This window comes from Erinaceus europaeus, chromosome 11, assembly GCF_950295315.1.
Source record: "Erinaceus europaeus chromosome 11, mEriEur2.1, whole genome shotgun sequence".
NCBI classification, from domain to species: domain Eukaryota; kingdom Metazoa; phylum Chordata; class Mammalia; order Eulipotyphla; family Erinaceidae; genus Erinaceus; species Erinaceus europaeus.
The window spans coordinates 4,376,015-4,398,260 of record NC_080172.1 but is presented as its reverse complement, the minus strand read 5'-3'; positions in this window follow the sequence as shown (position 1 = coordinate 4,398,260).

Here is a 22,246-nt window from a genome sequence, read left to right as displayed (position 1 = left end):
TTATTTAAAAAAGGAGACATTAACAAAACCATAGGATAAGAGGGGTACAACTCCACACAATTCCCACCACCAGAACTCCGTATCCCACCCCCTCCCCTGACAGCTTTCCTATTCTTTATCCCTCTGGGAACATGGACCCAGGGTCACTGTGGGATGCTGAAGGTGGAAGGTCTGGCTTCTGTCATTGCTTCCCCGCTGAACATGGGTGTTGACAGGTCGATCCATACTCCCAGCCTGTCTCTCTCTTTCCCTAGTAGGGTGGGAGTTCCCCTCTGGGGAATCTGAGCTCCAGGACACATTGATGGGGTCGTCTGTCCAGGGAAGTCTGGTCGGCATCATGCTGGCACCTGGAACCTGAAAAGAGAGTTAACCTACAAAGCAAAACAAAGCATTTTTCTACTGAACTCTACTTCCAAGGGAACCAACTAGACGTGAGCCTGGTTCTTTTGCACACATCCCAGCAATTTAGATCCGCCTTCCCAGAGAAAACTGAAAGCCATTCAGGACCAGGACCACCTATGCATATTTTAGCCCCTAAGTTTTCTGAAATGTAGAGCTTAAACCTTACTGCCCACTATTGTTTCTAAGGTAGCACTGACATCCAAGCCACCATTAATCCACAGCATTTGACACCTGCTGGAGGGGCACTCTCGGGAGACCACTGGAAGACAATATACTAATACACGACGTCTGTTCACACTCTCCTGGGCCCTTGGAAGTTACTCATCAGGCTCACTTATAGAGACAGCTACTCAGTCACTCCTAGAATCTTCCCTGTAATCCTTCAGTGGGGATAGTAACAAAATGACTTTGTACCTGGTGAAACTGAGTGACAGGGTTTTCCCAGACTCTGAAGTGGTCCAGTGATGTCATGAGTTCAGGAAGCACGGAGCTGATTACACTGAGTATCTGTTAGTTAAAAGAGTTCAGCGCAGTTGCTTTACAGTAGACTCTTGTCATGGCTGGGGGTGGGCTCCATTTGTGCTCTGTCTCCTGCTGTATGTATGAATCTGAACTTTTATTTTTTTGCCTCCAGGGTTATCACTGGGGCTCAGTGCCTGCAGTGCAAATGCGCTGCTACTGTGGCTATTTTTTATTTTTGGTTAAGACAGAGGGAAATTGAGGGGGGTGGGGAAGATAGAGAGGAGGAAAGACAGACACCTGCAGACATGCTTCACTGTTGGTGAAGCGACCCCCCTGCAGATGGGGAGCTGGGGGCTTGAACCAGGATCCTTGCTCTGGTCCTTGTGCTTTGTGTTATGAATGCTTAACCTGGTAACTACCGCCGGGCCCCCCTGAATATGTACTTTGTACTGTTTCCTGCACAATTACAACTTACAAGCTTTCATTTCATACTTATAATAGAGGGACAAAACATGCCCAGTTTTTACTGTCTTGACTAATATATTTATTTAATATTTCTCATAAGATACAACAGTCTAAAATTTCCTTAAAAAAAAAAAAGTACAGGGGCTAGCATAATGTAACCACTAAGCGCAAGGACCCATGCAAGGATCCATGTTTGAGCCCCTGGCTCTCCACCTTCGGGTGGGACGCTTTAGAAGCAGTGAAGCAGGTCTGCAGGTCTGCAGGTGTCTCTCTTTCTCTCTCCCACTCTATCTCCTCCTCCTCTCTCTCAATTTCTCTCTGTCCTGTCCAATTAAATGGAAAAGATAGCCGCCAGGAGCAGTGGATTTGTAGTTCTGGCACTGAGCCCCAGAGATAACCCTGGAGGCAAAAAAAAAAAAAAGAGGAAAATGGATTAAGATCACTGAGTCAGAGTACAGCCATTTTGGATTTTCATGTAGGTTCACAACCTACATACAGAAAAGATGACCCCTTTCTTATGACCTCATAATGAGGGAAAGCCCCTTCCTGACTTTCTTTAATAATAATCTTTTTTTTTTTTTGCCTCCAGGGTTATTTCTGGGGCTCAGTGCCTGTACCATGAATCCACTGCTCCTGGAGGCCATTTTTCCCCTTTTGTTGCCCTTTTTGTTGTAGCCTGGTTGTGGTTATTATTGTTGTTGATGATGCCATTTGTTGTTAGATAGGACAGAGAGAAATGGAGAGAGGAGGGGAAGACAGAGAGGGGAGAGAAAGACAGACACCTGCAGACCTGCTTCACCGCCTGTGAAGCGACTCCCCTGCAGGTGGGGAGCCGGGGGCTCGAACTGGGATCCTTAAGCCGGTCCTTGTGCTTTGCGCCACGTGCACTTAACCCGCTGCATTATTGCCCGACCCCCTCTTTAATAATATTCTTTAGTGTATATTATTTAATTGCTAGTTGCCTCCACGTATTTGCTTCTCTTGGTAGACCTTTTCAGAGTGAAAGACAGCAATGAAGAGAGGGAAAGATCCAAGAGCACAGTGCAGTGGTCCCAGGCTGGGGCCTGGGTTGTGTGTGTTGCATGCCCAGCAGACACACGCTGTTCAGGACGTGAGCAATGTTGCAAGCCCAGCACTGCGTTTCAAATGACTTTTCCCAGATGTTTGACCTGGTTGCTTCTTCTCATCAGATGGATTTTGGATTTAGACTGAGTGAATTAGGGAGAGATATGGTGATTGTTTTTGTAGCTCCAATAGTCAAAAACCGAGTAGATATAACCAGTATATAATTTTTCCTTACAGTTTTCTTATATGCAGTTATATGTTGTTTTTCCCCATTTTAAGTAGCTGTTGCTTTGGGGCTTACACAATTAAAACAGTGTCCTTTTTTAGAATTTACTTCGGATAATCTTTCATGCTCCATATTTTCATAGTTTTCTGTTGAGAGATTTTTTTTGACAGACAGGATCAAATACTTGTTCTTGTGAGGCAACAGGGATTAGAGGAAAAAAAATGGTTCCTCTCTGGAGGTGTTGTCTGCAAGTAAGAAGCTCATGTCTTTTCTAAGGAAGCACAGTTGTAAGGACCATATCTGGTTTCTTCCCACATGCTTTTTCCTTTCCTTTTGGTTGGTGAGAGTTTTCCCAAATCCACTGTGATTCTTGACCTGTTGCCCTGAAGTCTTTGAGCTTTATCTTTCTCATCTCATCTGTCCATCCCCTGGTGTCACCTGAAATGTTTTATCTGCTCCTTCCATTAGTTGCTTATCTTCCTTTTGTACTCTCTTGATCTCAGCAAGTGATAAGGGTATCATGTGGCTTCTTAAAAAGCCTTTTCAGTCAGTGCTTTTTTTTTTTTTTCTCTACTACCCCAGTGGTTCGATATTTAATGTCCTTTGTGTGTTCCCTTTGTTTGAGTTCATTTCCACAAAAGGGTCCCCATGTTGCCTGTTGATGCTACTCCAGTAACAAGATATTGATACCCATAGCTCGGGGAAACATCACCAGCACAGCTTTTTTTGATGTGTGTGTGATATTATTGGGAATTTGAAGGACTTACTATTAAAAGTAATTTTTTCCTTTTTATTAGTGATTTAATATTGATTTACAAAATTACAAGATAATAGGGATATAATTCCATACGGTTCACACCAGAGTTCTGTGTCCCCACCCCTCCGCTGGAAACTTCAGCTGAACAACTGCCTTTCTCCCAAGGCCGCAGATATGGGCTGATACTATAATTATCTATCTATATCTTTTTATAGAAATACTTTTATGTATACATAAAAGTATTTCTATTAAAAGTAATTTCCTAAAATCTTCTTAGGCAAGCTTTTTAATGCCTTGGATCGACATCAGACAGTACCTTCTAGAGGAATAGTCTTCTGCTGTTGAATTTTGGTTTCAAGTCTCAGGCCCCCCACCTGCAAATGGGGGGGGGGTGAAATTTCAGAAGCAGTGAAGCAGGTCTGCAAGTGTCTATTTTTCTCTGTCTCTCTCTCCTCTCAGTTTCTCTCTGTCCTATCAAATGAAATTTTTTTTTAAAGTGGGAAAATTGCCAAGAGCAGGGGATTCACAGAGCTGACACTGAGCCTCCACAATAACCCCGGCGGCAGCAAAAAAAAATAAATAAATAAAAAAGGAAAGGAGAAGAAAAGAAGAAAGGAAAGGAAGAGAAATGGAGGAAAGAAAGAAAGAAAGAAAGAAAAAGAAAGAAAGGAAAGGAAAGGAAAGGAAAAGACTCAGGCTTGGATTAAATGGGAGTGAGAGATAGGAGCCAGGATCGGCAGTACTCGGCATGCACAGAATGGACTCATTAGTGGTTGTGTGGGTAAATCTGGCAGCTTTTATGTCTCTTATATTGTAACTTATTCTTAAATGTTCTTTGTTAAAGGCTGGGTGGTGGTACACCTGTTTAAGTGCACACGGGGACCCAGGTTCAAGCCCTTGGCCCCCAATTGTAGGGAGAAAACTTCGCACGTGGTGAAGCAGGGCTGAAGGTGCTTCTCTGTCTCTCTCCCTCTCTATCTCCCCTTTCCCTCTCCATTTCTCTCTCTGTCTAAAGAAAAAATGTCCACCAGGAACAGTGGTTTTGCTGTGCTGGCACTGACCCCCAGTAATAACCCTGGTGGCAAAATAACAGAGTGAATAAATAGGCAGATAAATAAAATATCTTTTATTCATGTCAGAATGGCGAAATGTGCACCTGTGTGGGAAGTCACCCCCCCCACACACACACACACACAGCATTGGATGTGAATTGCTCGGAGACAAGACTGAAAGAGGTTTCAGGTTGATATCTTATGACACCTGCTACAAGCTCCAGGGCAGATCGATGCAGGTGAATGGGGGGGAACACTGAAGAAAGTGCTTGCTCGGGGCCGGGTGGTGACGCACCTGGCTGAGCGCATGTATTACTATGCACAAGGATGTGGGTTCGAGCCCCTGGTCTCCACCTGCAGGGGGAAAGCATTGCGAGTGGTGAAGCAGGGCTGCAGGTTTCTCTCTGTCTCTCTCCCTCTCTATCATTCCCTTCCCTCTTGATTTCTGGCTGTCTGTTTATCCAATAAATAAAGATTTTTAAAAATTTTTAAAAAAAGAAAGTGCTTGCTCACTCATGCAGCCAAATACTATACTTACTCACGAATACTATACTATACAAATACTATAGTTACTCACGAATACTATACTATACAAATACTGTAGTTACTCACGAATACTATACTATACAAATACTAGTTACTCACAACTACTGTACTATACAAATACTGTAGTTACTCACGAATACTGTACTATACAAATACTGTAGTTACTCACGACTACTATACAAATACTGCAGTTACTCACTACTACTATACAAATACTGTAGTTACTCACGACTACTGTACTATACAAATACTGTAGTTACTCATGACTACTGTACTACACAAATACTGTAGTTACTCACGACTGCTATACTACACAAATACTATAGTTGCTCACGACTGCTATACTACACAAATACTTTAGTTGCTCACGACTGCTGTACTATACAAATACTGTAGTTGCTCACGACTGCTGTACTATACAAATACTGTAGTTGCGCACGACTACTGTACTATACAAATACTGTAGTTGCTCCCGACTACTGTGCTATACAAATACTGTAGTTGCTCACGACTACTGTACTGTACAAATACTATAGTTGCTCACGACTACTGTACTGTACAAATACTGTAGTTGCTCACGACTACTGTACTGTACAAATACTGTAGTTGCTCACGACTACTGTACTGTACAAATACTGTAGTTGCTCACGACTACTGTACTGTACAAATACTGTAGTTGCTCACGACTACTGTACTATACAAATACTGTAGTTGCTCACGACTACTGTGCTATACAAATACTGTAGTTGCTCACGACTACTATGCTATACAAATACTGTAGTTGCTCACGACTACTGTGCTACAAATACTGTAGTTGCTCACGACTACTGTGCTATACAAATACTGAAATTGCTCACGACTACTGTGCTATACAAATACTGTAGTTGCTCACGACTACTGTGCTATACAAATACTGTAGTTGCTCACGACTACTGTGCTATACAAATACTGAAGTTGCTCACGACTACTGTACTATACAAATACTGAAGTTGCTCACGACTACTGTGCTATACAAATACTGAAGTTGCTCACCACTACTGTGCTATACAAATACTGTAGTTGCTCACGACTACTGTGCTATACAAATACTGAAGTTGCTCACGACTACTGTGCTATACAAATACTGAAGTTGCTCACGACTACTGTGCTATACAAATACTGTAGTTGCTCACGACTACTGTGCTATACAAATACTGTAGTTGCTCACGACTACTGTGCTATACAAATACTGTAGTTGCTCACGACTACTGTGCTATACAAATACTGTAGTTGCTCACGACTACTGTGCTATACAAATACTGTAGTTGCTCACGACTACTGTGCTATACAAATACTGTATTTGCTCACGACTACTGTGCTATACAAATACTGTAGTTGCTCACGACTACTGTGCTATACAAATACTGTATTTGCTCACGACTACTGTGCTATACAAATACTGTAATTGCTCACGACTACTGTGCTATACAAATACTGTAGTTGCTCACGACTACTGTGCTATACAAATACTGTAGTTGCTCACGACTACTGTGCTATACAAATACTGTAGTTGCTCACGACTACTGTGCTATACAAATACTGTAGTTGCTCCCGACTACTGTGCTATACAAATACTGAAGTTGCTCCCGACTACTGTGCTATACAAATACTGTAGTTGCTCCCGACTACTGTGCTATACAAATACTGTAGTTGCTCCCGACTACTGTGCTATACAAATACTGTAGTTGCTCCCGACTACTGTGCTATACAAATACTGTAGTTGCTCCCGACTACTGTGCTATACAAATACTGTAGTTGCTCCCGACTACTGTGCTATACAAATACTGTAGTTGCTCCCGACTACTGTGCTATACAAATACTGTTGTTGCTCCCGACTACTATGCTATACAAATACTGTAGTTGCTCACGAATACTATACTATACAAATACTGTAGTTGCTCACGAATACTATACTATACAAATACTGTAGTTGCTCACGAATACTATACTATACAAATGCTGAAGTTGCTCACGAATACTATACTATACTAATACTGTAGTCACTCATGAATACTATACTATACAAATACTATAGTTGCTCACGAATACTATACAAATACTATAGTTACTCATGAATACTATACTATACAAATACTGTAGTTGCTCACGAATACTGTACTATACAAATACTGTAGTTGCTCATGAATACTATACTATACAAATACTGTAGTTACTCACGAATACTATACAAATACTATAGTTACTCACGAATACTATACTATACAAATACTGTAGTTGCTCACGACTACTGTGCTATACAAATACTGTATTTGCTCACGACTACTGTGCTATACAAATACTGTAATTGCTCACGACTACTGTGCTATACAAATACTGTAGTTGCTCACGACTACTGTGCTATACAAATACTGTAGTTGCTCACGACTACTGTGCTATACAAATACTGTAGTTGCTCACGAATACTGTGCTATACAAATACTGTAGTTGCTCACGACTACTGTGCTATACAAATACTGAAGTTGCTCACGACTACTGTGCTATACAAATACTGTAGTTGCTCCCGACTACTGTGCTATACAAATACTGTAGTTGCTCCCGACTACTGTGCTATACAAATACTGTAGTTGCTCCCGACTACTGTGCTATACAAATACTGTAGTTGCTCCCGACTACTGTGCTATACAAATACTGTAGTTGCTCCCGACTACTGTGCTATACAAATACTGTAGTTGCTCCCGACTACTGTGCTATACAAACACTGTAGTTGCTCCCGACTACTGTGCTATACAAATACTGTTGTTGCTCACGAATACTATGCTATACAAATACTGTAGTTGCTCACGAATACTATACTATACAAATACTGTAGTTGCTCACGAATACTATACTATACAAATACTGTAGTTACTCACGAATACTATACTATACAAATGCTGAAGTTGCTCACGAATACTATACTATACTAATACTGTAGTCACTCATGAATACTATACTATACAAATACTATAGTTGCTCACGAATACTATACAAATACTATAGTTACTCATGAATACTATACTATACAAATACTGTAGTTGCTCACGAATACTGTACTATACAAATACTGTAGTTGCTCATGAATACTATACTATACAAATACTGTAGTTACTCACGAATACTATACAAATACTATAGTTACTCACGAATACTATACTATACAAATACTGTAGTTGCTCACGAATACTGTACTATACAAATACTGTAGTTGCTCACGAATACTATACTATACAAATACTGTAGTTGCTCATGAATACTATACTATACAAATACTGTAGTTACTCACGAATACTATACTATACAAATACTATAGTTACTTAACTAGCCTCTGTGGGAGAAATGCTATTTTTCGCAAATAGCGAAGTTTCCCCAGGGTCCTGCCGAGTGGTGTGAGATGACTCTTTCAGGACACCCGGTCCCATTTAACAAACTGCTCCTCTCAGTGCTGTTGAATAAGTCAGAATCTTCTTGCAGCAAGTGGTACGTAATTACTGACTCTGAACCTCGAGGGAACCATTTTGTAATTACTACTTCATTGCCATTTAATACTTTTCTGTCTTGTACATTAAATGACATTGAGCAATAATTCACACCCCAGTCCCTGGTGGCATTAAAAAAAACCTTAACGCTACTTCTAGAGATGTTCTTCTGAAACCAGATGGTTATTTCAGTATAGGGAAAGTAAAAGTGAAATAAAATCTTTAAATCAGTGGTCTCTTGGCTTTTGCACTTCATGGGCCAGTTTTTCTTTTTTTCTTTTTCTTTTTTTTTTTGGTAATGTTTATGAACGTATACAAGGTTATTACCACCTTTATTTTGTCAAATTATGTTCTCTTCAAGGGACCTGACTCAAGAATATGGTAGACACTTGGTAAATATTAACCGAGCTTGGATTTTGCTACCATCTCATGAATGCTCACACTGGAAATGCCAGTGTTGTGAGGTGTGTCACTGATTATAGCTACATAAAGAAATAGCACTGTGTGAGGACTGCGTGGGTTAAATAGCAAAGGTGAAAGCTTCTGAAAGCTCAAACCAGATTGTAAGAGAAGATAACTAACACTGCCTGCTGACAATACTATCCAGAAATGATTAACCTTTGGATTATATTACATGGGGGGCGGAATTCTAAAAGAAGAGTTGCTTAATCCAAAAATAATCTACAGGCTGTTGTGTCTTGATTCCCACATTAAATTCATGACAGCTCAAAGAAGAAAGTGGGTTATTAATTCTGGTTTAATTTAATGCTTTAAAGAGGAGGTATAAAGGCACTGCCTTGAGAGTCGGGTGGTAGCACAGCAGGTTAACACATGTGGCGCAAAACGCAAGAACCTGTGTAAGGATCTCGGATCGAGCCCCCAGCTCCCCACCTGCAGGGGAGTCGCTTCACAGGTGGTGAATCAAATCTGCGAGTGTCTATCTTTCTCTCCTTCTCTGTGTCTTCCCCTCCCCTCTCCATTTCTCGCTTTCCTATACAACAACGACGACATCAGTAACAACAATAAAACAACAAGGGCAACAAAAGGGAAAATAAATAAATAAATATTTTTTTAAAAGGCACTGTCTTTTATGTGACTCTTCCTGCCCTAGAAGGAAAAAATGACCTGTCTGACTCTTCCTGTCGTAGAAGGAAAAAGTGACCTGTTTGAATTCTCTCCACTTTAGATGGAAAAGTGGTCACAGTGATAATAACAGTGACATAAACTACCCTAAGATTCGGGCTGGGCAGTGTTGCGTCTGGTAGAGTGCACATGATACAGTGCACAAGGACCCCAGTTTAAGCCCTGGTCCTCACCTGCAGGGGGAAAGCTTCACGAGTGGTCAAGCAGGGCTGCAGGTGTCTGTCTGTCTGTCTCTCTCCCTATCTCCTTCCCTCTCAATTTTTCTCTCTTTCCCTCTCTCTCTCTCTCCCTCCCTCCTTCCTTCTCTCTCTTTCTCTTTTAGAAATAAATAAATGATTAATATATCCTTTAAAAAGATCCTAAAAATGCTGGCAAGTGTCTGGAAGTATGGTGGGTGGGATGAATGGAGGCCCACGGCACAGAGGACTGCCCCATGAAAAAAGATGCCCAGAACAAGGGCTGTGCCTGTCAGTGCCTAGAATTCCCAAACAACATGTCATCCACTTGGAGGCCGGCTGCTGCATCAGTGCTGGTCTTGGTACCCATGCCGGCCACTTTTGAAGCTGCTTTGATTATCTGGGCGTCCTGGAGATTGTCTGATTTTGTCACCTGTTCAACAGTAGATTGTAAAACTTTTCTTTAAATTCCTCTTCCCAGCAAAATATACTTTAAACCATAGCCAACCCGTAAATTTTATTTCTGACTTCAGAAACCCATTGGCACATGCAGAGTATATAGTAGGGCTTGATAACTTTTATTTATTTTTTTAATTAGTGATTTACAAGAGTATAAGCTACTAGGGTTATAGTTCCAAACTGCTACCATAATCAGAGCTCTGTCTCACTCCCAAAGAGCTGCCGTAGTTCTCCCAAGGATAACCTTTGCTTAATTGAAGAAATAAAGTCTCCTGTCTCATTTTCTGGTAAAACCTTATTTAAAAAGTGAGTATTGAGGCACATTATTTTGTACATGTTCATTCAATAAAGTTCTGAATTGCAAAACTCTGTCAATACTTTGCTCAGACATAAAGTAGACTCTGTTATAAAATTCGCTATGTCTCTAATCCTTGGCACTTAATGCTATGGTTTATGTAGACGGGAGTTAGAGAGTTCACAAAGTGAGTGAAAAGAATAAACAAAAAGGGATTAAGAGTGTGTTTCCTGAACAGCACTGACATAGAAACTCATTATTCTCCTCAGGAAAGCTCTCGTCTTGATTTTAATGCCACCTTCCAGGAAGTTACAGAGCAGAGAGATACTTTATTTAGGAGCATAGATTAAGAAATGAACTTCACTCAAAAAGGGTGACCACTGGAGGTGATTATGTTGAGTAAAATAAATAAAGAGGTGAAGGACCTCCCCAGAGCCCTGCCCCACTAAGGAAAGATGAAAACAGGCTGCAGGTGTGGATCCACCTGTCAACACCCATGTCCAGTGGAGAAGCAGTGACAGAAGCCAGAACTCCCACCTTCTGCTCCCCATAAAGAATTTGGGTCCATGCTCCCAGAGAGGGAGACATGATAGGGGGAGGATGACCAGAGGGCTCTGAGCTTTAATTCAGAGAGAGAGAGAGAGACTTGGAGAGAGAAGAGGAAAAAGGGAGGGACATTTGGTTGTAGTAATGGGTATAGGTCTGTCTTGGAAAGGAAGAGAAGATGGGACCATGGGAAGAAAAAGGGGGGGGGGAATATAGACAGTTGTAGAAATAATAGTCAACCCACACCTGCAACCTTAAGAGAACTGCTGTAGCTTCCAGTGGAGGGATTGGGGATTCAGAGCTCTGCTGGTGGGAATGGTGCAGAGTTGTACACCTCTTACCTTGCAATTTTTGTAAATATTAAATCACTAATAAAAAAAGAAGTAAAGGGCAACTGTTGGATAGTTTTGCTCATATGTGGGCTACAGATGACTGAAATAAATGAACTTAATTTATGTAAATAAAGAAAATAATAATACATAGATAGATAACCAGACAGTCTCTTAAACTAGGCGAGAACTGAAATGGGCTTGGTGGAAGGTGCCAGAACTTTGGAGAGGGCTGTGGTGGCATAGACAGCCAAACATCATGTGTAGATATGAAAATACTCCTGGAATCTGATTTTTTTTTTTAAAAGAGTTAAATCACTAATAAGAAAAAAAAAAAAAAAAGAACTGATGAGGGGTGCACATATGAAACTGTCCTGATCCCAGGGGTCTTTGACCACATCGAAGTCCATTCTTAGCCTCTCATTTTTGCTTAGTTTATTTCTTCAGTAACTTTACTTATTTTTAAAAAATGATTTGTTCTTTTCAAATTTTATTTACTTTTATTATTGGATAGAGACAAAGCAATTGAGATGGGGGAGAGAGAGAGAGAAAGAGACAGAGAGACACCTACAGCACTATTTCACCACTCTTGAAACTTTCCCCCTGCAGGTGGGAACCAGGGACTTGAACCCGGGTCCTTGCTCACTGTAATATGAGGACTTAACCAGGTGCATCACCACCACCTGGCCGCCCCCCTCAATAACATTATATTCACCGCCACCACCCATGCATGCACTAGAGCAGATTAAATTCTCACCTATGCCTTTCTGATTTGGGTTCTGAAGAGATGTTTGCATGGAGTGATGTAAGTGGGTGAGTATTTATACTCTTGCATTCAGAATACTTAGCGGGTTGGATTGAGTTGTTGGGAAGGTCACAGTGCATTTCTATATAGAAAAATATGCCATGGCTTTCTGATAGCCCAATAACTTTCCATTCTGTTATCTTTGTGTTCACCATGTTCTGTTCATTTCGGAGAGGCTACTGGGTGTGTCATCACTTTTATGCCAGTGTGCGCAGCCTGCCCTATGTTAGTGTGTATGAACTCTTTCCAGTGTGAGGCTGGCATAGACGATGCTGCTATAAACATTGTCAAGCACATTGCTACTCACCTTCCTCTTTAAAAAAAAATTAAAAAATTTATTATTGGAGAGAGACAGAGATGAATTGAGAGGACAGGGAGAAGGAGAGGTAGAGAGGGGAAAAAGACAGAGAGACCCCAGCAGACCTGCTTCACCACTCATGAAGCTTTCCCCTTGCAGGTGGGGACCAGGGGCTTGAACCCGGGTCCTTGTTCAGGGTCCTTGCTCACTGTAATGTGTGCACTTAACCAGATGTGCATCCTCACCCTCCCCTTTCTCTCTCTTTCTACTTCTTTTTCTTTTTTTAATGTTATTAGTGATTTAATATTGATTTACAAAATTACACATCTACACGGGTGTGATTTCATACTGTTTCCACCACCAGAGTTCTGAATCCTCAACCCCTCCATTGCCAGACACAGCAGTTCTCCCAAGGCTGCAGACATGGGTTAGCCATCATCTCTACAACTACCTGTCTACATTTGGACAAAGTTGTCCTCTTTCATTTCCAGGTCCAGCCCTCTCTTCGCCTCCAAGCCACACATAACTCTTACTACTCCATGCAAATGCCCTGTCCTTTTCCTCCTGTCTCTCCTGGCTCGGATGGAGCTGGAGTTCAGAGCCCTCTTATCCTCTTCCTTCTGTCACTTTTCCCCAGCTAGGAGTATGGGCCAAAACTGTTTTGGGGGAGCAGAAGGTGGGGGTTCTGGCTTCTGTCATTGCTTCTCCACTGGATATGGGTCTGGGCTGGTGGATCCATCCCTTCTAGTGTGTTTCTGGGTAGAGCTCTGGAGAGGTGAGGTTCCAGGACACATTGGTGAAATCTTCTGCCCAGTGAAGTCAGGATGGAATCCTGATAGCTAGCATCTGCTACTTGATGTCTGGAAGGTAGCAGGATATAACGTGAGACAAAATGGTTAATGATAGGAACCAATAAAGTAGGAACAGAACAGATGAGACGAGGGATCTTAGGGTGGAGGGAAGGTGGAAAGTCCATTTTAGGCATGGTTCTAGGGGTCCTGGACTATGGTAGTTTTTGCTTGACTTAGATAGCTAGCATGAAGCTAGATAAAGATATTGTCTGAGAAAATGGTGTCAAATTAGAGAAAAGGGCTAGAAAGTTGGATTAGGGCAGAGAGTGGCTCCCATTCTTGAAACAATTCCATGAATAAAATTAACTGCCTCCATCCACCCGACCCAAAGCGTGTGTGTGTGTGTGTGTGTGTGTGTGTGTGTGTGTGTGTGTGTGTGTTCGGGAACATTCTAGGCAGCACTCATTTCTGGGCCAGTCTTCCATGAGTGGCAGGGCAGGATACCCCAACCTCCTTTCAGAGACTGGGGAAGTCCCCATCACCGCTGCTTTATGGGAGGGAGGGCCAGGTTCCGGGAAGGGCCCACAAGAGGGCTTGTGATGGCGTTCCTAATGCCTGCCTTCTGTCTGTCTCTACTTCAAGGTGTTTTTCCAAAGAGAAATACCCACGTGAGAGAGAGAGAGAGGATTCTTTTGTAGCTCTTGTTCACATTGCTACTTTCATTTTGCTTCCGTGATCACCTGAGGAGATAGAATGAGGAAGAAGACAAGACTAGAAGGAGAAGAAATTGTACTTGATGCTTAAAACCTTTTTGCTTGGTTTGAATGGTCGAAAGAGAGCTTATATTCACGAGGCCCCAGGTGCCTCCTCAGAACCACGTGTGTGTCCACTGCTCCTTTGTGTCTGGACTACCTCACAGGCAGATTAATGCCTATTAGTATATATGTACTAATAAACATACATTAATTATAATATAATATACAGAATTATGTTATTATAATATATATGCTTCCTGCCAGCAGGATTATTGCTGAGACATATTGAGTCCGTTGCTCCCGGTGGAGAGAGAGAGAAAGAAGGGGGTGGGGGCAGAGAAAAGCAGGTTCAGTATTGCGCCACTGCTTGTGAAGTTTTCTCCCTGCAGGTGGGGACTGGGTGCTTGAACCCAGGTCCTCTCTCCATTGGTCACATGCACACTCTGCTGGATACACTACCACACAGCCCCATGCTCTTGTTAAGAAAAACAGTTAAAGGTCACAGATACTAATGTCAGCCATGTCTATGTGGCAATCTTAGATCACTATTTAAAAAAAAAATTAACTTTGTTTATTGATTAAGAGACTGCCAGAAATGGAGAGGAAGTGGGGAGATAGGGAGAGGGATAGAGAGACACCTGCAGCCCTGCTTCTCCACTCGTAGAACTGCTCCCCGCAGGTGGTGGCTGGGGGCTTGAACCTGTGTCCTTTCTCATTATAGCATGTACACTCAATCAGGTGTGCCACTACCCAGCCCCTACATCAGTCTTTTCTGGAAGCATCCTTTGGGAGGTGGGGAGTGTCTTTAAATCATTTGAAGAAGAAAGGACTTCCCATGAGGCTGGAGAAATAGCGCCCTATCAGCCCTAGTCCAGTGGCTTCTCTTCTTTCTCCAGCAAGTTAGCAAGAGGCCTGAACAGACATAGGCAGTTGATGTTGACTGTCACCCTGTGCTCACCCTCGCCCTGGAAACACTTTCTTCCTTCCACTGTTGTTGAATTCACTTGTCGCACGGGTGTGGCACCTCTAACTGGATATGGTCTTATGCTTGTTCTTTAAAAACATCTCCCTGCTGGGGAGCCTGCCTACCTCACAGAGACCCTTTGCTGTGAATGCTATTCATTTATTTCCTTGTTTGTTTATTTATGTATTTATTGCCTCCAGGGTTAGCACTGTGGCTCTGTGCCAGCACTGTGAATCCACTGATCCTGGAGGTCATCTTTTCCCATTGGTTGTTGCCGCTGCTGCCATTGTTGCTGGATAGGACAGAGAGAAATGGAGAGAGGAGGGGAAGTCATAGTGGGAGAAAGACAGACACCTGCAGACCTGCTTCACTGCTTGCAAAACGATCCCCCCCCTTGCAGGTGGGGAGCCGGGGACTCGAACCGGGATCCTTGTGAGGGTCCTTGTGCTTCGCACTGTCGCTTAACCTGGCCTGGCGCTGCCCAGCCCCCTGAATGCTGATTCCTATGGAAACCTGGAAGCAGTCTGTGCGAATGAGTGTGCACTCTCCTCTCCTAGAGCCTCCCCTCTGGGGCCTGTGAGCTCAGTGGTGGAACAGAATATCTCAGGTTAAGGATCCCCAGGAAAGCCAAAGCCGCCCACCTCCCTTCAAGAATAGATCTTTGTCCTGTTGCCTTTACCACCCACCCCTCCACCCCCCCTGCCACCCCCAGAGAAGTTAAAGGGTCCAAATATTTGTCATCCTCAGTGACACCTCCTTTCTCCTTTCATCAGCAGACCAGATGGTCAGCCTTGTTGTGCTTGATCTCATTGTCACAGTTTTGCTCTGGGGATTCCCTTGCCTGTTGTTACTTGATCTTTCTGACTTGTGTGCCCTCTGGCCCCTCTGGGCCACTCTCCTGTGAGCTACAGGCAAATGGCCAACGTGCTGGCCAAGTGTTGGGCAGATTTAAGTGTGATGCCCTCTGACTTTGTAGTGTTTCAGTAAACTTATTATTTTAAAAAGCAGTTAATCTGAGTAAAGACTCCTATTCTTCTACTATTTATGTTCCATTGTGAAGTATTTGAGAATTTATTTTAGTTACCCACTGCCGTTATGGCATTTTTGCTGGTAATAGCTCTCTGAGGAGTAAGTGTATTATCTGCCTGCATCTATTAGTCTATTAGTCATTTATTTCTCTGATGGCTTTATGATATGCTCTTTTGAAACTCACAAAATGGTTTGCTTGTTTTTACCAGATCACTGATTAGCTCTGGTTTATGGTGGTGCAGGGGATTGAACCTGGGACATTGGAGCCTCAGGCATGAGAGTCTCTTTGTATTACCATTATGCTATCTCCACCCCTCACAGAATGTCTTTGGCCTAGGCTGTAATGTTAACTTTGCTTTTCAACATCTCCAACCCCAAGATGATGAACTTCATGATGAACTCTTACTTTTGATACTTTGATATGACATTATATTGGGAAAATAAGATTTTTAAAAATAAAGCTTTTGTTACAATTGTTATCTGGTATGCTCCCTTGACAAGAATAAATCGATACTTTTTTTTTTTTATTATTCAAAAGGCCTGTGCAAAAGTATAAAACCTCACCTTGAAATTTGCAAAGGTAGGAGTGGGTATAGTACTACTAACTTTAGTCTTTTAAAATAATTCTCACACATGCAAAAGCTCTTTATATGCTCATTTTAAAACAACAACAACAACAAAAAAACCTAAGTGCTGAGAATTATAATTCAGATGTGCTTAGTTATATACAATTATTTCATTTTGAGATTTGACTTTGTGAATCACTTCAGAACATTTACCTATCTATGCATTCTTGAAAGGGAACTCTTAAGGGGCCAGGCGGTGGCACACCTGGTTGAGCGCTCACATTACAGTGCACAAGGACCCAGGTTCAATTCCCTGGTCCCCATCTGCAGGGGGGAAGCTTCATGAGTGGAGAAGCAGGGCTGCCAGTGTCTTTTTCTCTCTCTCCCTCTTTATCTTTCCTCTTCCGCTCTCAATTTCTTGGTCTCTACCCAATAATAAATAAAATAATTTAAAAAATTAAAAGGGGACTCCAGAAATTATCAATAATTAAGGTGGGTGATGTGAAAAGCAAAGATCTAAAGGCTAGAGAGCGAAGAGAATGCCTAAAGCTGACAGACGTGCAGAAGACCTTCCGCTGAGTTCGCCATTCTGCCAAGGAGGCGAGAGCCCAGGGCTGTGTCTTTGTGTCTGATACTTGTTCAGTCTTTGATCCGGCGCCAGGGCCTGTGTGTGACATTAGTCTCTTAATAAAAATAATACTTGCTAAGAGGACTTACCCTAGGTTTTTTTTGTTTTTTTTTTTTATCTCTAGAAGTCATCAGCTTTAAGTGAGAGCCAATGCATATTCATTGAGAACATGAAACTATCTACTCATAATGCTTGGGAGGACAGAGGAGTGGTAGTGCTACGAAAAGGAAGGAGGGAAGGAAGGAAGGAAGGAAGGAAGGAAGGAAGGAAGGAAGGAAGGAAGAACAGGCCGGAGATGAGCTGATGGCCTGATGACCCTGGGAGTCGGGGAACAGCAGCAGATAGGATGAGCTTCCTGTAACTCGTGGCCTAAAAAACTAGGGTCCACTGGGCTTGCCTCGTCTTCAACTCAGTGACTGCCATTACTGTGTGTTCAGATTCTGTGGAATAAATGAAACCTGCTTTCCAATATAATCATATCATGAAAAGATGATACTTTTTTTTTTGAAAACTTTAAAATTTTCTTAGAAATATAGCATGGAAGAAGATTCATAAAGTTATTGTCTAGTCTGTGGATAAAAATTCACGATTATGCACTTTTCCTATTTGATAACACTTTGGGAAACATTATTCTGGGCTACCTTCAATATATATATGGTGTCTCCAGGGTTTTCACTGGGGCTCGATGCTAGAACTATGAATCCACTATTCCTGGTAGGCATATTTTTTTCCATTTTATTGGTTAGGGCAGAGAGAAATTGAGAGGGGAGGGAAAGAGAAAGAGACACACCTGCAGACCTGCTTCACCACTTCTGTAGCCTCCCGCAGGGGAGCCAGGGGCTTGAACTGGGATCCTTACATGGGTCCTTGAGCTTAGTACTATACGTGCTTAACCCAGTGCACCACCTCCAGGCCCCCAGAATATATTTTCTACCAGAATACAACATTAGAGTAAATAAATTTGGTCAACTGAGTTAAATGGTTTTGTGAGATAAAAAACCCTCAATATAAGATTGCCTTGACCCAGAAACTTCCAGATCATCTCTGTCCATGTGGCTCTAAATATACTGAAAACATTTCTTTAACCTTATTTTTAGTTTTTTAATTATCTTTATTTATTACTGGATAGAAACCGTCAGAAATTGAGAGGGAAGGGGGGAGAGAAGGAGAGAGACACTTGAAGCCCTGTTTCACCACACAAAGCTTTCCCCCTGCAGATGGTGACCAGGGGGCTCAAACCTCGGTCCTTATGCATTGTAACATGTACACTCAACCAGGTGCGCTACCACCCGGCCCCTGCAAACATTTCAAGAGAAATACCTGACAGTTTTTGTTAAGTACTTAAGTATTTATGTCTTAACACCTTAATTGCCATTTGGAAAAAAAAATACATAGAAAAAAGTACTTTTCTCTTTTCTATCATGTAGCCATTTTATTCTTAAATAGCCAGTTATTTATTATTGGTATGTATCCACCATTGGCCACTATAAAAAGGTTGTCAAATCTTGTATTTATCAAATGACACTTGTTTTGTTTTCCGTGGTAGTGCAGAAAGCTCACTTTCACAAAGGTAGGACATCCTCAGAGGGCATGCAAAGCAATCTGTGAATTCACTTGAACTAGTAGCTTGACACGTCATTATGTTTTCTTTGAGAACTTGAGGTAATTTTCATCTTGCCCGAGAGTTCGCGGTGGCCCTCAGGGTGAAGTGGTGCTTAGTGTGGGAGCCCTTGTCTTCACGACATTGACCCTCTTTGCCTGAGAGCTGCCTCCAGGGGCTGTGTGTTTGTTTAACTGCATAACTCAACAGTTGGCTTCTACTGTTACACAGTTTGTGCTCGGTAGAATTTAGTGAGAGACAAAAATATCTCCAGACTCTGCATCTTAGCAATCTAATTACTTACTGTTTGGCATAAGTAGATAGTTGACTATATTTGGACAGATTTGTCCGTTGATACTGTTGGGTCGTTGAAAAGTCTAGACACCTTTTTGCATAAAAGCATAGAAAAATATGGCCTTCCCGACAGCCCAATGGTACAAATGAAGTTTGACAACCACTGATTGCCATAAACCCTGTGGGTCCAGGGTCCACATTGCTGTTGCCTTGAACCTCTGCTTATTCCAGCAACAGAACGTGCATTTGGCAAGTGCTCACTGAATGCACTGAACTTACTGGTTTATACTGCTTTTTCTTTCTGAACTTTTCTTGTATCCTATCACTCAAGTAGAAGCTAGAAGTCAGGGCCAGCCCGTGGCACACCCGATTAAGCACACACACTATAGGGTGCTAGGACCCGGGTTCAAGCCCCTGGTCCCCACCTACAGTGGGAAAGCTTCACTAGTGGTGAAGCAGGGCCGCAGGTGTCTCTCAGTCTCGTGTCCCCTCATCTGCCCTCCCCCCCACCCTCCGTCCCACACAAGTCCTCTCAGGCCTTTGAATCTGCCCATCTCTCAAGACACACTTGGCACATTTGTCTGTATAGCTGTTTGTTTCTGTAACTTCCTAAATGGCAAAAACTGGACTGGGAGAAGTTTGTAGTGTGTGTGTGAGTCTCTGTGTGTGAGTGCATGTGTTATACCAGGTGATGGTTTAATACAGTGCTCCCATTTTAGGGTTTGAGCAAATGCAGGGAGGAGGTGCAATGTGTCTTGAGGTCATGCAGGAAGTGAAGTGCCAAGTTTAGGAAGTTCACCTCCTGGCTTTGTGCCCATGGTGCCCACTGCAGCCCAGGCCCACCTGGTCTGGCGGGAGGCATGTCTGTCTGACAGCCATGCCGGATACCATGCCGTCATCTCTGGGAGGTGCTGCTGGCTCACTTGTTAATTTCCCAAGAGATTCTGATGTGGAAGAGAGACAGAGAACTGGGTTTTGCCATTCGCTTTGCTCACAGTTACCTTGCTCTGTTGGTAAAGGTTACTTTGTGACTTATTTGGCCAGCATTTACAAGATGAATTTTATTTGCTTGTTTGTTTTTTCCCAGAGCGCTGCTCAACTTTGGCTTATGGTGGTGCTGAGGATTGAACTTGGGACCTTTGGTGCCTTGGGCATGGAAATCTTTCTGCAGAACCCTTATGCTATCTCCCCACCCCTACAAGTTGGATTTTATATGTTTGAGTTTTGGTTTTATATGAACAGTTTGAGAACAGTGACTTAGGACAGATTAGTCACTGAATGTTTATGGGTTAAGGAGAAGACAAAAACTTGAGACAGAAAAACCCATGAGTATCATCCTAAAAGGAAAACTTGTCAGAGTCGACCAGTTCTGGGGTGTGGCTTGCTGAAAAGCATTGCTTCATTCAGAACCTCTTTCTCCCAGGCCCCTAGCTGGGCTGAGGGTGGTTGGAACAGTGGAATAGGGGCTGACTTTGGAGAGTGGGAGTATGGCTCTAGCAGGCGGTATTAGAACTGTTTCGAACACATGAACAACACCCCCCAAGCAGAATCAGAATAATTTGGTAAGATTCACAGAGATTATCTAAGGAAGATGAGTGATTTTTTACTCTGCTTCTCTTTTACATATTTCTGGCTGAATTTAGAAGAGTGAAGACTAACATGTAAAGCTGGGCGCTGTGAGACGCATAAAAATATTCTTGGAATTTTGTAATCTTATGACTTTTTCATTCAGCTGTGCAATTTATGCCTGCATGATTTACTCATTTGTTTAACAAAGTTAAATCTGTTCTGAGAAGGGTCAGTGGGTGACACAAGCAGTTGAATGCACAGATTACCATGTGCAAGGACTTGGGTTCAAGTCCCCAGCTCCCATCTGTAGGAGCAGCCTTCACAGTTGGTGAAACAAGTAACTGCAAGTCTATCTCTCCTTCTCCTCCTCCTCCTTCTCATCCTCCTCCTCCTTCTCATCCTCCTCCTTCTCCTCCTCCTCCTTCTCCTCCTCCTCCTCCTCCTCCTTCTCCCTCTCCCTCTCCCTCTCCTTTTTTCTCTCCTTCTCCCTCTCCCTCACTCCTCTCCCTCTCCCTCTTCCTATGTGTCTGTCTTTCTCTGTCTCTGTTTCTCTGTGTGTCTGTCTGTCCCTGACTTCCCTTCTCCTTCCAGTTTCTCTCAGCCCTATCAGTCATGGAATAGCAAGCAAACCAGGCTGCTGGGAGCAGTGGACTAGTTGTGCTGTCGTCCAGCCCCAGTGCTAAGCCTGGGAGCAGCAAACTTTTCCCACTGCAAGGGCTCTTCCTCTGCCCGTCTTCCCTCTTACTGCCTTGCAGAGCTATTTCATCTTAAGCAGATTGTGTTTCCAGCCTTTTGAAGTGAGATACATATTTTTTGTCCCGTTTTTCTTGAGAAGTAATCTTGTAGCTATGCATCTTTTTTAATTAGTTTAAATATGTGTCTGGCTTTAATTATAGATATTGTAATGCTCTTATAAAGGAGGGAAAGAAATGTATGATTTGATTACTGTATGGAATTGCATCTAATTTACTATAACTCCTGTAACTTCTTTCTTTAGTGCAGTCTAGAATAGCAGGAGAAATAAGAGTGCCACTTTTTTTCATACCGATAAAAGAATGGCTCAACCTTAGAATCTAATAAAAAAGTCAAGAACAAATTTAGTTTGAGCTCACACACACACACACATAAGAATGATGTTTCTTTTTATTTATTTATTTTATTTTTGATAGAGATGAATACACATACAGAGAGAGAGAGAGAAATCAAGAATGATGTTTCTTAATACCATAATTATTAACACAAACTCGTTTCTTAAACTAGCCTATGCCGGAGTGCTTGTAAGGAAAAATAATGTTGCAGATTTGAGTTAGTTTTTCCTTTCTTTCCTCCTCCCTCCCTCCCTCCCTCCCTCCCTTCCTTCCTTCCTCCCTCTAACCAGAGCACTGCTCAGCTCTGGTTTATGGTGGTGCAGGGGACTGAACCTGGGACTTTGGAGCCTCAGGCATAAGAGTCTCTTAGCATAACCATTATGCTATCTACCCTCACCCAAGTTTGAATTTCTGGCCGGGC